At 40.7% G+C, this 14,536-nt stretch overlaps 1 protein-coding gene and 1 pseudogene across 3 annotated transcripts in view; both read right to left on the reverse strand.

The window, feature by feature from the left end:
* LOC135469638 (cAMP-dependent protein kinase catalytic subunit 1) overlaps nucleotides 1-14,536 on the reverse strand; it is a 106,773-nt gene that overhangs the window by 34,813 nt on the left and 57,424 nt on the right. The gene's annotated exons all lie outside the window — the stretch shown is intronic.
* LOC135471598 (uncharacterized) lies at nucleotides 4,833-6,633 on the reverse strand (annotated as a pseudogene).

Below are 14,536 nucleotides of genomic sequence, written 5' to 3' on the forward strand. Positions count from 1 at the left end.
AACAGAACTTTCTGATTTCCCGGGAGTATTGAAAATCATAGAAACGATTGCGGACAATGTCAATCAAAGATGGCAGTTTTACCCCACATCGGCAATGTCACAACCATACTACGTCAAAAGACAACACTGAATACATACTCGCTGAATACAGCCAATACTTAATTAACCACGAAATGCACTCACTAACTATCAGACCTGCCTGTTTACACAGAAGGTAAATATTAAATTATTAGTAAAACCAGAGAACATATATTTGCAACTTTCTGTACTGGCACATCGCCGAACAAAATGTTACCGTCCATCTACACAGAGAGCCCTAGCCAAAAATGAAGAGAACATATCTTCATACATGGTCACATCTTTGTGTTTCCTTATTTGCTCGAGGTTGTATGTCCTTGTAGCAAGAAAGACCATATACCCTATCAGGTGACGCACACGGTATACTAACAGCACTAACCAATACTTGGCCTTTTCCCTTATATACACATAGCGCTCGACAATAACCAACATTATGTAACAGCACTAACCAATGCTTGGCCTTTTCCCTTATATACACATACCCCCCGACAATAACCAACATTATCTAACAGTACTAACCAATACTTGGCCTTTTCCCTTATATACACATAGCGCTCGACAATAACCAACATTATCTAACAGCACTAACCAATGCTTGGCCTTTTCCCTTATATACACATACCCCCCGACAATAACCAACATTATCTAACAGTACTAACCAATACTTGGCCTTTTCCCTTATATACACATAGCGCTCGACAATAACCAACATTATCTAACAGCACTAACCAATACTTGGCCTTTTCCCTTATATACACATAGCGCTCGACAATAACCAACATTATCTAACAGCACTAACCAATGCTTGGCCTTTTCCCTTATATACACATACCCCCCAAAAATAACCAACATTATCTAACAGCACTAACCAATACTTGGCCTTTTCCCTTATATACACATAGCGCTCGACAATAACCAACATTATCTAACAGCACTAACCAATACTTGGCCTTTTCCCTTGTATGCACATACCCCCCAACAATAACCAACATTATCTAACAGCACTAACCAATACTTGGCCTTTTCCCTTGTATGCACATAGCGCTCGACAATAACCAACATTATCTAACAGCACTAACCAATGCTTGACCTTTTCCCTTATATACACATAGCGCCCGACAATAACCAACATTATCTTAGATAAGGGCCGACCAGGGGACTGGACCCAGCTCTATGGCTATGTTTTTCTAACAGGCATTGTCAAATTCGCTTTCTCCACATAAGCGGTGTCAAGAATAAACCTCGAATAGGTTAATAGTATGATGTACAAAGAGATCGTTTCATGGTACTAAGCACGAGCCTCTGAGCCCTCGCTGGCACAACTGTCGTCAAGAGAAACAAAAACGATAGTGACAACCGGCGATAATCTACCACATTGTCAGCGATGGATTGGACGCCGTGGAATACACTCAAAACTGAAGGTTTCAAGGGAGGTCTTGGAATATATTGAATTATTGTCACCTGGGGATATTGGTGTTATGTAAATGTATGTTCCGATAAAAGCTGCCTGTCTTCTCTAGAGGTCATAGAGGTCAGCTGTATATGACGCCACACCCTAGCGAATGTACGTCACAGCTATTTTTCTCTTGGGTGAAAGTTATTAAGACATAAATTCCACTTTGAAGCCTATGTTGCCATTATATACAGCACTGAGCAAGTGGACTTTGGTGGGATTATCCCGTTACGGATTACATACAATAGCGAACGCTGACCTAGTTCAACAATACCCAGTTGTGTTGCAAGGCTTAACCATACACTATCAGCACGAGGAACCCCGAGCCAACTATCCCAGGCACCTCTGTAGATATGAGAGACGGAAAATGGCAAAATTTACAGTTACATGGTTAACTATTTTGTTCACATAAAATATGCACTGCATGATTCCACAAGGAAGTGATGTGCTGCCACAATGCCATGATTCACCGATTTTTCCATGAACATGCTAGGGCCTTGACAACGTTACACGTGATCAACGGCGTTACACGTGACCAAACACCGATAAGACCCCAAAACACCGTGATTTGAATCAGATTGTCACTGTTTCGGCTATAATCGTTTTCATTTTGCTTACCACACGTTTCTACCCATCCTACATATTTCTTTCATTCTAGACTTCAGTGGGTTTTAAACAATAATCAACCTGCAGTTATCAGGAACTGTACACTCCTTACAACATAGACACAATTTACCAATTTGAGAGCTGCAGTATGGGTCCTGATCAAGCCTGGTCCATTCTTCAAAATCACCATTAAAGCCTAATTAGAAATGCAGATAATTACAGACAATCGTCTATATAAATATGATTTTATGGCAGATGAATATATATTTCTGTTGTGATTGATTCAAAGTTAATTTTAAATGACTTTTTAACAGAAATGAATTTATTCAGAAATTGACTTAAATAGAAATCTAAACATCAGGGGCGTGTCGTATGAGTCATACCACCAGAATAAAACGACTCTAACGTCAGAAGCGCTAGAATCTTCTTTAATAGCTGAAAGTCACACTTAAATAAAACTTGAACAACAGGACTTGAATATTAATTACAAATAATGAAATTCACAATGTCGGAGTACTTCAAGATTGGCTTACTTCCCATCGAAACAACATTATAATTTCGCATTGAAAAAAAAATCTCTTTAGAATAAAATAAAAAAAAGACGACAGAAAAACGATATTTCTGATATTCTTTGTCGCCATCTAACCAAATAAATAACCAAGATAAATAAGCAAACCAGTTCGTGCCACAACATAGCGATATAATAATAACATACATACAAGCATTTGCCAAGGCTAGTTATGTGTGTGCGATGGGTGTCACGGGCCGGAAATATGCGGAATAGTTGTGTCCGCCGATGATCTGATCACAAAATAGAAACAAAGGCTCCAACAGTCCATAAAGTAGGTTTCTCGGTCTAGTTTTGAGTTAAAAACAGATCCAACACAGTCTGAGGTGAGCGAATGGAACGGTAAAACATCGTGTTCACTAAAGTAAGAGTTTCCGCACAGGGGATTGGTAAAGGTTCATTCACCCATAGCAGCCAATTACACTGCGCCAGTTTAAGGGATCAATGACAGCCATAACTTAGAGTTTAGTATTTTCTTTGATGATTATCAACAGTCTTGGGCAAATGACTGCTGTTGCAAATTTAAACGTATGCCAGATGTAAAGATTTCACGAAGACATAATGCGAGAACGTCTATATGTGAACCGATCAATAGATATGGCCATACAAAGGGACATAATCAATTGCAATAAGTCATTCTACGAAGAGCGCCGCAGTTAACTCCCCGTGGTAACATTTAATATCATCTACAACATGTTTTTAATCATGCCCAATTTATAACAATTACCAGAGTCGTGGCGATGACAATCTGCTGGCAGAAGAACCAAAGTCTCGGGATCTTTGCCAGACTAAGGACCCTCAAAGTTGCCATACAATGTTATATGAAGACACATCACACTGCTATCCAAGTTCGCCACTGGTTTTTTGTATAAATTCGCAGAATGTACAGATTTCTTACAGCTGGAACGGCTCAGCGAGCCTGCCGCTTAAGAGTGTGTACAGGTGTTCCTACTGTCAAAACTGCCAATCAGCTACCTATACAAATTAACTGATGCCTGCGCCTGGGGGAAGTTAGAAGCTTCTCCAGCAGTCTCTTTGAAGTGTTAACTATCTACTCGTATACGTAATGACAATCAGTAACAATAAATAACGGAATTCCCAGTACAAATACTTACATTTGTCCATGTTTCCTCCCTGAGGTAAGGTTCAGGTTATATCATACGACCACACGGTCCCGTCAGTATGCCCAGCAATCGTCAGTACATGGGACAAGTATATACCACCGTATTCAGGCCCTAAACGCCTATTGTAAGCGGGGAATTAATGCCTATAATACAATCATATATTTGGGGACCATGTTATGCTTGAGTAATTCGGAGCAACTCTGATTTAAACGGACGAGTCCGTATTGGCCCTGGAATCTAAGGGGTTAATACGGGCTCTAAATGGCCGGAATACAAAGGCCTTCATTAAAGTGTGGCTGAAGTCTTGTTCGTAAGGGGCGAAGCTGCTATGCGGGAACTCACGTCCAAAATCAACCAGCAAATATAGGAGATCGCTGAACCGACCTAATACGCTACAGCGCCTCGCTCTTAAATTTACCTTAATGGTTCTGCATATTACCCCACTGTTATCAAGCCGTTACGTTTATCACACGTTCTCAGATAACTGTCTGCAATTTACATATTTTATTATTTTTGTCTGTATAAGGGTAATTTAGATTTCAAACTTACTAAATGGCATTGGATATATCGCATCAAAAGTTGTCTTTAGGTGATAGAATTTATAAGGAGAACTACTGTGTCTGTATACCCACAGTTTTGTGCCAGAGTTGTGCTGGCATTCTGGTTTCCAGTAAAAATCTACATTACAAGTATGTTTAGTTAGCAAGTTTTCAATGGTGTATAGACAAAACTAACTCCGGTTAAATGACAATGGCTTGGCGATAGACAGACTAGACACTATATGACAAAGGCTTAGTGAACTCGTGGTAAATCGCTGTCTGAGCTATCACCTGAAAGGCCACAATTAAATACACTCATACGAGTTAGTAGACTTTTATAATCGGCCCCATTAACAGCCGATTTAAGGTGAATGACATGCACCATTTACCAAGCGTTCAAATACTGTTTATTATTTTTCTATAGCGGAAATGTTTAAGGTAAAATTAAGTCCAGTAAACACATTTTACACTTCAGTGTTATAATCAGGAGTTTGTGATACTATGTTAGTATCACTATTACAAGTACGGACTACGAAAAGTGTTGGATATTGACTAACCAAGCAAGTGAAGGATACTGACTAACCAAGCAAATGTAGGATACGGACTAACCAATCAAGCGTAGGACACTGACTAACCATGCAAGTGTAGGATACTGACTAACCATGCAAGTGTAGAATACTGACTAACCATGCAAGTGCAGGATACTGACTAACCATGCAAGTGCAGGATACTGACTAACCAAGAAAGTGTAGGATACTGGCTAACCAAGAAAGTGTAGGATACTGACTAACCATGCAAGTGTAGGATACTGACTAAAAGAGCAAGTGTAGGATACTGACTAACCAAGCAAGTGAAGGATACTGACTAACCATGCAAGTGTAGGATACTGACTAACCATGCAAGTGCAGGATACTGACTAACCATGCAAGTGTAGGATACTGACTAACCATGCAAGTGTAGGATACTGACTAACCATGCAAGTGTAGGATACTGACTAACCAAGCAAGTGAAGGATACTGACTAACCATGCAAGTGTAGAATACTGACTAACCATGCAAGTGTAGGATACTGACTAACCAAGCAAGTGAAGGATACTGACTAACCATGCAAGTGTAGGATACTGACTAACAATGCAAGTGTAGGATACTGACTAACCAAGCAAGTGAAGGATACTGACTAACCATGCAAGTGTAGGATACTGACTAACCAAGCAAGTGTAGGATACTGGCTAACCAAGCAAGTGAAGGATACTGACTAACCAAGCAAGTATCGGAATAACCGATGTCAGTATATGGGGGGAATGCAGGAGGAACCAACGCTATACATGAAATGGTACAGCTCTACAAAACCGGCCATTCATAATACAGCCTGACATGTTTTCGTCAAAGTGTTTGACAAGCAAGGCCGAAGAGTTTGTCAGAAATTGCGAATTATGTGCAAGTCGGCGATCTCTCTGTTCACAAAGCCCAGAATACAACGATGTATTGATGGACTTATAGTCCATTTATCTGCTTGTTCCATAACGTGACACGGTCAGAAATGACGTCATAGCACGAGGCACCAGTGGGTGCATATGTCAGGAGTGCCAAAGGAATACGACTGCAGATTAACCATCACGTGACAAGCAATTGACCTAAAAGTGCCAGTTATGTATTCGCCGTGCAACAAATCATGGGTAAAATGTAACAGAGAAAGGAAGGATTTCCGGGAAGATCATGGTATGCGTGTCAATGAGCAGATTTCCAATGGATCCTTCTGCCTCAGCTGACTGGCTATCAAGTTTACTTGTTTGTGAAAATTTAGAAACAAACCTGTTTCATGTACTTGACTGCACATCAGACAACGACGAGGTAAATCCATAGCCAAATATATCATAAGGGCAATTGTACGCATATATCTATAATATTATAGGATGATCAACTGGTACATATTAATAAAATGTAGATCGAACAACGGTGAAACAGAAAACCGCAAAACAAAATCAAAAGATACCTTTGCTTGTACAGTTGGCTCATTTTGTCTTATCGTAACGACATTAAAAGAAATACCAAGTTTTTTTATTTTATTTTATTTTTATTCATTACAGTTTTGTAGTCTGGTGTATTGAAATGTGGATCATACAACTTTTCATATTACAACGGTAATTATTTACACTACACATATATTACCACTGTATATATGTTACCTATCGCAGGTGATAGGTCTGTCAACAACCTGCGAATGGTAGTGGGTTTTCCTGAGCTCTACCCGGTGTCCTCCCGCCATAATGTAGGCCACTGTTGTATAAGTGAAACATTCTTTAGTACGGCGTTAAAAAAAACAACAACAACAAATAAATAAATAAATATATATTCCTAATTGTTATCCAGGCCGTAAAGTGGAAGAAAAAGCGGGTCATGTCTAAAAGTTTGTCGGGCGTCAGCTGGAAACCATGAATTTTCTTTAACATATTAAACAATCAAATTTATGTTTCAAATGCCGCGTGTGTTTCACGTATGACCATAATGCCGCATGTGTTTCATATATGGCCATTATGGCGCATGTGTTTTATGTATGACCATTATGGCGCATGTGTTTCATATATGACCATTATGGTGCATGTAACAGGTCCGGCAACATGACTTTAGTCACTGGTTTTAACTGTGCCGGTTGACTGCTAAGCCATGTTATTGGTCATTTCTTTCATGAATAATTTGCCTCTAATACCCATGCCTGTTTCTCTAATAGTTATTCCCATTAAATAGTTTGTTATGAACATTCTAATACTTCACACAACGTTGCAGACAACACATGTAGGCCTACACTCTGAGAATATAGTTCTGTTAACTAACGCCTTTATATAGCCCTTTAAGTTTTATCCGGTGCCAAAATAAAACAAAGTTTGTTTGTAAACACTAGTCAGAAACAGCAAAACTATAAAGGCCCTAATCTAAAGAGTTACAAAATTCATTCCGTCCTATACTGTATACAGATATAGCTGTCGTTTAGTACATTCCCGCCTCTCGGTATATCAGACAACCCCCACAAGGGGACTGCTGCTCGGCTCACACTGGAATCCTGCCAATCTTCACACTGCTCATGTAACCCTCCAGATTCTTATCGCAGAGCTATCTAAACCCCTCGAGGAACAGTGCTGATAAAACAGTTTAGGGTCTCGGAGGAAAGAGCCCGATCCAGACGGAGTAAGAGATATACACGTACGCTGTGTACGGCTTACCGTACAGTTTACAGTTATAAAGGCTAAACATACAAGCAATGGTAACTATATGACTTGCTTGCATCGTCCTTGGAGTAATCTGATCACATGCATATATTTTCGTCAGCTTATCTTTTGCGTAATTACCAACTTCTCAAGGTGAGATTGAAATCAGGTTCATGCAACGGATTTGCCTTGGTGAAGGCCAGTGTGAAAATTGATTAGTAACGGGCGTGGCAATACGGTGAAAACTAAATCAGGTACTGGTAAGAGTTCTGGTGGGTCCGTGTTCTTCGCAATGCTTCCATGTCGACCCTTTGTGGAACTCACTGTCGATGTTTGGGGGAAAACTGAGGGTGAGTCGCTGAGAAAAGCCTCCCTAACAATTTTCCCGTCTGGTAGTAATTACCTGCACCAGTGCCAGAACTGAAGGTTTCTATATACCTTTCACAGATGCCAACCCCTCCGGGCAGACTTCTTTCCGTTCAATAAAACAGCAAGATGCCGTCACAAGTATTCGACGAGCCTGTGCAGTCTGTACCCATCAGGCAGATGGATAACTCTGGGCAAAGCATTTTAAATCAGGTTTTCGGCACTCTAAATTTATTAAATCAGGTTTTCGGCACTCTAAATTTAGAAAAAAAAGAAACATTCACTTGTTGAGATTTCGTGTTAGCGATCACTAACCACGGGAAATTGTAAAAGGTGTACTCATGTACAACTTTAGACCTGTGTATCTGATAAACTGTACATATCACAGCACTGTACACATTGATCTCCAGCGCTACAGGCGTGTAGAGAGAAATCTGCGTCGTAACGAGTACATGGTGTTTGTCTATGAACACTTGTGATTTCGGCGTAATACATATATGATCTGGAATATCTCATCTGAAAACCAACTTTTAGCTTTGTATAATAAGTCATTCCATAAAAGTATCGGATACATCACTGTTCAAATCGACGACCTATAAGTGAATTCTGATTGGTTTATATGAATCCTGCATGTGACCTTGTTTTGCTTGCTGGACAACAGGAAAAGTCTGAGCGTATGTGATTCTAACAACCAGTGAGGGTTCACTGCCACACATCTACATCCGGGACTTCTCAAATTTGTTTGTGTGAACGACATGATTAAAAAACATAAGCGTGAAAGTTATTTTATTTTTAATTTTGTAAGAATTTTGTATCCATTTTACTTAATTTTATTTATTCAATTGGTGTTTTACACCTTACTCAATATTTCACTTATATGATGGCGGCCTTTATTATGATGGGAGGAAACCGGGCAGGGCCCGGGAGAAACCTACGACCATCCACAGGTTGCTGTCGGACCTTCCCATGTACGGCCGGAGAGGAAGCCAGATTTCTGGCTGTCAAGGGAAATAAAACTCACAATGAATGTCATCATGGACCACTGAGAATTCTGCTTGACAGTACAGTGTCTGTTATGCGCTTTCTTTGCATGTATATTTAATTATTTATTTGCTTGGTGTTTACGCCGTACTCAAGAATATTTCACTTATACGACGGCGGGAGGAAATTATGGTGGGAGGAAAACAGGCAGAGCCCCGGAGAAACCCACCACCATCCGTAGGTTCCTGGGAGACCTTCCCACGTACGGTCGGAGAGGATGCCAGCATGAGCTGGACTTGAACTCACAGCGACTGCATTGGTGAGAGGCTTCTGGGTCAACCAACTGAGCCGAGGAGGCCCCTTTACATATATACGAATATTGAATGTGAATGTAAATGTAGAGCGGCGGATCTTGTAAACTATTCGAGATAAATTCTCCTGTTGCTTGTGAATAGACATTTGATTTGAAATCGATTGCTATATACATCGTTTAAAACACCTATTTTCATTCCAATCCATTCTTTTGCTAGGCTACATGGTACCACACGCCGCATGGTGCGAGCCAACACGTTATTACTATGTGGATTTCCCAACCCCTCGACCAGTACATTCGACCAGCCTTCCATTGATGCAGGGACTGTCCCACAATAGCAAAACATTCAGTTTCAAGTATTTTTTAATGTAAGGTTAGCCTGGTGTACAACCTATATCAGCCTGGTGAGCCACCTACATCAGACTGATGTACTACCTATATAAGCCTGGAGTACTACCTATAATAGCCTGGAGTACTACCTATATCAGCCTAGTGTACTATCTATATCAGTCTAGTGTACTATCTATATAAGCTTAGAGTACTACCTATAAGGTTAGCCTAGTATACTACACATATCAGCCTGGTGAACCACCTACATCTTACTGATGTACTACCTAGATAAGCCTAGAGTACTACCCATATAAGTCTGGAGTACTGCCTATATCAGCCTGGTGTACTACCTATATCAGCCTAGAGTACTACCTATATCAGCCTAGAGTACTACCTATATCAGCCTAGTGTACTATCTATATAACCTTAGAGTACTACCTATATTAGCCTAGTGTACTACATATATCACCCTGGTGTATTACCTACATCAGACTGATGTACTGCCTATATCATCCAAGTGTACTACCTATATCAGTCTGGTGTACTACCTACATCAGCCTGGGGTACTACCTACATTAGCCTGGGCTACCGCCTATGTCAGTCTGGGGTACAGCCTACATCAGTTGGAGTACCGCCTGTATCAGCCTGCGGTACCGCCTATACCAGTCTGGGGTACAGCCTACATCAGTCGGAGTACCGCCTGTATCAGCCTGCGGTACCGCCTATACCAGTCTGGGGTACAGCCTACATCAGTCGGAGTACCGCCTGTATCAGCCTGCGGTACCGCCTATACCAGTCTGGGGTACAGCCTACATCAGTCGGAGTACCGCCTGTATCAGCCTGCGGTACCGCCTGTATCAGCCTGCGGTACCGCCTATACCAGTCTGGGGTACAGCCTACATCAGTCGGAGTACCGCCTGTATCAGCCTGCGGTACCGCCTGTATCAGCCTGCGGTACCGCCTATACCAGTCTGGTGTACATCCTACATCTGCGATAGGTGTAAACACTTGGGCACTTGTTAGTGGCCTTAATGAGTCTACCCTCTCACCACCGTGTTGATACAGATTCCTTCCACTTCATAGGCTATTACAAAATAATCTCTGGTGACGTGTTGTTTACGTCACTGCACGTTAAACTAATGAACGCTGGCTGTTTTTAACTCCACTGTGGTCCTAAATTTAACGGTCGAATTACAGTACAATTTGTGAGTATGCCGCGCTAAGTCAGAGTATCCAGATAGCTGTCAGAAATGTCAGTTCCGCTGCAAATGTTTTCTGCTAACAGGCTTGAAACTGAACTGTTCTCGGTCTCGAGTTTATGTCGAACACAACCGTCGACAGATGTTTCGTTTGCGATGCATGACGGATTTAGTCACTCTTTATTTTGGTGGCTGAGCGTAGAGATGAAAATATTGAATCAACATATCCCGGAGAAAGTGCAAAGGTTTTTAAGATAAACCAGAACGGCTCTGCCAGGAAAAGCGCGGGTGTATTTAACAATTAAGGCAGGGGTTACCCCTCTACATCTGTCAGCGTTCATGTGCTCTAGACCTACCTTATTCTGCGTTTCCGCCTTTAAAATAAGACTACTGAAACAGGGGAAAGACAACTTCACGTAATCTCTGGAGAAAATGACTACTAATACGCCAGAGTCTGTTCTAGCAGCAGACTTCTATCAACGGGGTAGAACACTGGCAGACAGACGAAATGTTCTGCCTATCGACCATTAACCACAAAAACTTTCATCCTGACACCAACAGAGCACAGCAAAAACAAATAAATCTTCTCTTGTCTACACATACACTACCCCTTCATTTGCATACCACAAGGTAGGGGCCTACTGCTTCTTCCAGTATAGCTAAACCATTAGGAGCTGGATGCTCATACTATGTGGAAGTAATTGTGTTGTTATATCGTACCATAAGGGAACCAAAATAAAACTCCCCGACAAGACATCATCACGTGATCAAAGATACTCGTGTGAATCATATACAACGATGAGCACGTACGTGACAATGGGTGAGAACCTGTGATGCAGCACCGTTCAAAACTATGATATATAAAATAAGACTACAGCATATAGAGAGTAAACCCAGAATAGTGACGACAATGTGATAACTGGCAAAAGGTCACACGTGGAAAGAAACAGAAGACAGAACTTCCACACAAGGCAATGCTGATACAACTACAGGGAGACAGAAACCCATGTCTCGCAACTGACTAGGCCTGTGATTGTGTGATACTTATATGATCAAGACGATGTTGACTACAGCGTAATACCTTCGACTACACTAACCGACTAAAGACGCCCAGTAACCGCCTACAGACGCCCAGTAACCGACTAAAGACGCCCAGTAACCGATTACAGACGCCCAGTAACCGACTACAGACGCACAGTAACCGACAACAGAACGCACCTAATTTGCTTAAGTGGCGTGGTCACCAGATATGGCTGGTAAGACTGACCATCCACCACCACCCCCCACCCCCACCCTTTCCCCACACCCACACCTCAGAGATTTTGTATTACCTGAAGGTACACAGTCAGATGAAAACAATAACAGAAAACAAAACAAGACAGACTTAACAAACCTATTAAACCTACTTCGTATAAATTATGCATTACAACAACACAAAATGTCTTCAACTTGCTCAAAGAACTAACGGTTCCAAAACAGTTCCAGGAAACCATAATTTTAGTGGGCTATGACGATATTCACCGAAATAAACGAAAGACATTACTAAGAAATTTTAATAAACTCTATATTTCATTTCGGAACTCTTGAAATTAAGACACTTTTTTATTAAAATCAAGGACCATCCCTGACATGTGTGGGGCCTCGTGACAGCGATTAAATGCGAATACCGTGATATTCATTGCTTCCATCAGATTTAAGCTAAACACATTGAAAGGTTGAGGACAGGCACGGTCGGCGTTTTACACAACCACGCCAACACGTGCCCGTCGGCACCGTAATTGTCCATATGCACACAAACACATGAACAATTCTATCGAATTACAATTTCTTGGAGAAGACAGCTTATTAGGATCATTTTCACTTCCGGTATACGATTTCCAGCAAGGATACAGCACGCCTTTTTTGTCCCATTTATTTTTTCTCCCAATGCAATTGGTCAATTTATTCTGTTTTCTCAACAAAGAAGGCGCTCACGGCTTGGAAAAATCCTCCCCACATTGAATGCACAAGAAAGAAAGAATTGCTGTTGTGGTAAAATAATGGCAAGTGTGGTTGGAAGGGCATGTGAGCAGTTGCCTTGTGTTCCTGGGGCCAGGAATGTCTATATGCTAAGGACGGAGAGGCGCATTCCCCACCACCGAAAGCTAACCTAGATGTATGCGATAAAGGAACATAATGGATATGGTACTTGAAAAAGGTTTCACAGTTTACACGTAACAGAAATACCTCTGACGCCAGCCATTGCTTCTGGTATCCTACAAGAGTTTCTCTCAGCTACATTTAACTGGGTAGATATAATCATCCAAAGACATGTCTAATACATGCCCATGTCACACGCAGTAATTTACAACATCAAATTATGATAGCTTTGTCATAACTTTTCACTAACTTTTCTGGCCTTAGAATAACTACATTTTTTCTAACCTTTTACAATGAACACGATTTGGCGTTTGACTATTACCTACAAGAGAATACAATTTTACTTTTAACATTGTTTTTTCACTAAAGCGAATATTCAAATGTGGAACGATATAGGGTTAATTTTATTGACCAAATGACAATGTTCCTTGCTGTGATATGGTTGCCTTCAGGTTCATGGTTATCTTTTGTGCACTTAATTCTGGTAATATGTACACAGGTGTATGAACGAGCTATGGAGACATAAAATATAGACCTATTGTTTACGACGCTCTCATGTGTGGTATTGCGTGGACTTCGCCTGAGACCGTCCGCTTGTGCACCAACATGACGTATATGTATATCACACGAATCAAAGTTCGCCCGTAATTTGATAGAGGTCACTGATTCCCGCCGCCCACAAAAAACTGAACGTCAGAGAGAAACACTCCCAAGAATGACTTCAAACAGTAAATAAACAAACAGACAAATAACATCCCACAGGATTTCAGTATTTGACTGTTAGATTCTGTAAAAAATCCTTAAAATAAAAAATATATGCATCATGTGTTGTGACATAGTTTTAATGGATCGTTATATAATGGTTAATAACAGTTTATGTCTACTTTGCCTTTAGCAGAGCTTTTAGATCTTGCAAATAGCCAAATACACTACAATTCAATTCTAAATTTCCAAATAATGTCTCATGATTATGTCAGTTTATTATAACGAGATATAACTTCATTTATAGTTTTCTATATTGTTCGAAATATGTATAGAAAATACTCCAAACGTCTAATGGCTTACAAATTTACGTCATGTATGGGGACTATTTCCATTACGGAACGGCACTTCGTATTGGCATAAATCGTTATTCTCCATACACAGTAGACCACGTCAGATTTAACCTATTTCACTGAAATCTGATGTGTTCCACAGTAATATGGTTTTATTTGTACTCTGGACCCGGACCTATGCCTTACAGTGTAAAACATGTCTTAGTCTTCAGCTAGATTTGTGCATTTTTGCGGATTTACAATACGTAACACACGGAATATAAACCCTAGCCTGGCGACGTCATCGTTTTCTCTACCTCATCCATCCTGTGTAACATAGTATTTAGGCCTGCTGTCTTTCTGATGATCAGACAAGAATTTCCCAACAGTTTGCCCTGTTTCCGTTCAACTCACTTCGTTATGCTCTTATTCCTTGGATGACAGTGTCGTGCTTCGCTAAATATCACTGATTCAAGTTAACCGATCTTTCCTGCTAGTTGAATATACTATCAGCGATCTGCTCATATATAAGTTACTGTTCCTAACATGAAAATGACACATCGATCATTGCCAAGCAGGTACACAGTCATAAATAGCATTTAAA

The sequence above is a fragment of the Liolophura sinensis genome, chromosome 7, assembly GCF_032854445.1.
Source record: "Liolophura sinensis isolate JHLJ2023 chromosome 7, CUHK_Ljap_v2, whole genome shotgun sequence".
In the NCBI taxonomy this organism is placed as follows: Eukaryota; Metazoa; Mollusca; class Polyplacophora; order Chitonida; family Chitonidae; genus Liolophura; species Liolophura sinensis.